We start from the raw sequence: 3,731 nt of genomic DNA on the forward strand, positions 1-3,731 counted from the left end.
TGCTCCAACATTTCTTCTTCTATTGTGGTCTTTAAGGCAAACATTGATTTGCCTGCTTTAATTTTCCACTTCCGCAAGACGCCGTTAGCATCTTCCGCTGCCGGTTGTGTAACTTCACTACCACCGATAGCCTCCCACAAGTCTTGACCTTGAAGGTAAGACTCTATACACGTTGCCCACGTGTTATAGTTTTGGTTGTTGAGCTTCTTGATTCCTCCAACAACTTGAAGATCACCCATTGTATCGGCAAGACTTTGACTACACCGAACAAGCTTGAGTGACTACCGTGCAGAGTAATACACTACTCTCGACACAAAGAAGCTCCCTCTCAAGGTTTGTGATAACCCCAGCAATAATCTCAAGAAATCTTTTCTGATGTGGAAGATCAGTCAAAACTGCAACCACAGAGCATACTCGGAATTTCAAGAGACTTTACAACCAATGCTCTACCAAGAACGATCCCTGACCGACTTGGCTCTGATACCAATTGTTGAATAAGAAGAGTATCCAAGATAACTCTAATGATCCCAAGAAGAAGAAAATAGAGCACACTCTTAAAGAAAGCTCACAAAACAAACTAATTAGCAAAGCTTTTCTTATTTAGCTCTAGGCTTTGTTTCTCCTTGGATGATTTACAATGCTTGAGGACTTGGGTATTTATAGCAAACCAAATGAAAGCTACACCACACACTTACTTCACCTACAACATCCACCTACTTCACCTACAACCTCCACTTACTTCACCAACCTCACACACTTACTTCACCAACCTCACACACTTACTTCACCTACAACATCCACCTACTTCACCTACAATTGACATTGATTCTCAACAGGGATTTCAAGCAATTTTTTATTTTTTTTGGATCCAGTGGAATCCCTTCATCTCATTCGATGACTGCTACTACTATTGCTACTGTCATTGGGTTTCAAGAAGGAGCATTATTCAACCCTTCAATCAAGGCCTCGCACTGCTCATTCGAATTGTCCCTCTTGTGCCTAATTTTTACACAACAACGTCAAGATCACATCTGGGTTTTTCATCTTCCATGCGTAGTCTGTGATTTCAGAAATAAAGTGATATCTGGGTTTTCGAAATCATAGTGAGTCTTCAAATTGTAGCATGATCTAAACGCAGTTGGCTAATGGGTTCTTGCCTAATTCGATCCCACGCGTCAATGAAAAATTCAGCAAGGTGATATATTTAGAGTTTGGGTATGATTTCATTCTGAATTCTTGGTTCAATTTCATGTTCTTGAAGATTTGTACATGTGAATCCCTTGATTCTTTAGGCCAATATAGACGTGAGAATTTTCGGTTCTTGAATTGGGGATTTTTTCATATTTTCATCAAGGTCTTGAATGGCTCGGGTCCACTATGGTTCAGGTTTCTGCGACTGAGAGCAGAGTTTGCTTTCTTTACACCGTTGATTCATTGCTTCTTTTTCATGTTCTCTTGCTGATGAGAGGCGAGTGTGTGTGTTGCTCATCTGGGTAACTGCCACAACGTTGTTGGGTGAAAATGATCACATGGATTAGTTGACATCAGAGGGTATATTAGTTATCAATAAAATCCATACCTTCAATCTCTCTTTGGTATGTTGTAATTCTCAAAGGATCACATATGGGTCATCAATTTATGAAAGTTTAGACCTATGTGCAGACCAGGTGTTTGACGAAATGCCCAGCTCAAAAGTTTTATGTGAAGGTTAAGTTTCTTAGTTACTTGCTTTGATTCTTTTAGTATTGCGTAAATTAATTAGTTTGTTGTTCTGGGCAAAAAGCCATTTAAGTTGAGATGTTGAGATTTAAAAGCATGAAATCATCTTTCTAGTGCGTCTTTTCTAGGTTCTTCAAGTTGTTTTTGATATTTGGGTTCAAGATTCTTCATTGCTTCAAGATTAGTGTTTGTCATGGACTTCATTTGGTTTGCTGGATTTTCGAACCATGAACTGTGCAATTTTTATGTGTCCAATTCTGTCTCTCTGCCTCACTTAAATTCTATTATCTTTTTATTGGGTTTGAATTGTTCAGAAGCTTATAACAGCCTATAATGTTGAGTTTAACCAGCTCAGTTGTTAGCATGCGTCTACTATAAGTCCGATTATACGTGTTTAAGAAAAATATGAAGTTTGTAGAAGTTGTTAACGGTAAATCCCACGAAGGGTAATCCCATGTTATGAATAGGTAAATTGCACAAAGGGTAATCATACATAGATGTTAATTTTCTATTGTTGAAATTGTGAAGGCCAATGCCATTGTTAAAAAGGAGTTGTTTCTGGTAAAATCCACAAAGGGCGATCCCGTGGTACTATAGTTAAGGCCGATGCCACACTATAGTTTGTTAATTTTCTGTTTGTAAATATTAAAGGCCGAAGCCAATGTTGAATGAGATGTTGACGGTAAATCCCACAAAGGGTAATCCTGTAAGAATTTGTATATCGGCATGAGGGTGTGCTATGACTCTTTTATAGAAGGATGTTCTTTGTGAAGCTCTTGTTAGAGGCAAAGGAAGGGTGTCATGATTTCAATCCACTAGTTTACTTGCTAAAGTTTTTCAGTTTGTATGACGTCAAGTGTTCTTAGAATGATCTGGCAAATCACACTCCTTTAATAAGGGATTCTATTAAACAGGATGGTGCTTTAGCAAGATGCAAGTTGTTTGTGAATTTTCTTGAAGAAAAGTCCACAAAGAGGAAACTATTTGAGTTGTGGTTGATGATATAGAAGATGATATGGTTGTTGATGCAAAAAATAAGTCTAATGACATTGATAGCATGTTTAGCTCTATGTGCTTTCTATTTCAGATAGTGGTGCATTATTTAACAACTTAGAGTATTCACAAGAGATGGAGGTCTTGGGTTTTGCGCTTTCTGGAAATTCTCATTTCTATTGCTGCTACTTCATGTGGTTGTCTGATTAAAACAAAAGGATAATGCGCAAACATTAGTGCCAAAAACTTTGATACATGATTGGCAGGCATAGCAGAGGAGACATATGTTAGACCTGGTGCAAGGTAGGCCAGTTTGGAGATTGCAAAGATCAATAAGAAGCAGATGTCTCAAATTATAGGACTCAACAGTTTATCTCATGCTCACATTGTTGCAATCTTAGGCTTGGTAACCTAGCTGAGATTAAGGGGGGACGAAAACAGAGGTTTCTTGATTATTAGTTACTGTGTAATCAATGCCACATCAGCCTAGGTTGTTAGAATGTTTGTTAGGTGGTTAAATGATTTGTTAGTTGGTTAATTAGTTACTTATGGTTCAGTAAGCTTGTATTGTTTAGTATATAATGCACTTCAACTTAGTTAGCTGTCATTTTCCTCAAATATACAGAACTTTCTTTTCTATCTCTAAAGTTTCTCTTTCTAGTTCTACATTTGGCTCCATCCTTTATTATTCTTTGATTCTTTCTCAATGTAGACTTGGACTGTGCAGTCGTCATTGGACATGAAAGGTTCTCTCCTTGAAATTCCATCTACATCTACAACATGCAAATCGAATGATGATGGGTTTATTGAACCCCTAATACCAACTTTATGAAAAATCTGAACATAACAATAAACAACCATGGAACGATCTCGAGATGCGGCTGCTACGCGCGAGACTTAACCTGGAATAACTAGACCATCAGCCGCTGTCGTCAATATTATGGAGGCAGATAGTGGGTCTGAGAACTCGATTTTGTTGGAGCAGTTTGAGATTGATGAAGGGACCCAACAAGGTGTTA

At 38.1% G+C, this 3,731-nt stretch overlaps 1 long non-coding RNA gene across 1 annotated transcript in view; it reads left to right on the forward strand.

The window, feature by feature from the left end:
- LOC148693727 (uncharacterized) overlaps window positions 1–3,349 on the forward strand; it is a 6,972-nt gene extending 3,623 nt beyond the window's left edge. The window contains exon 2 of the long non-coding RNA XR_015951904.1: window positions 837–3,349. This is a non-coding gene — a long non-coding RNA (uncharacterized LOC148693727). The remainder of the gene's footprint in view (window positions 1–836) is intronic.
- Window positions 3,350–3,731: the final 382 nt, after the last annotated feature.

The sequence above is a fragment of the Pyrus communis genome, chromosome 10 (assembly GCF_041283825.1).
Source record: "Pyrus communis isolate YQ-2024b chromosome 10, ASM4128382v1, whole genome shotgun sequence".
Lineage (NCBI taxonomy): Eukaryota > Viridiplantae > Streptophyta > Magnoliopsida > Rosales > Rosaceae > Pyrus > Pyrus communis.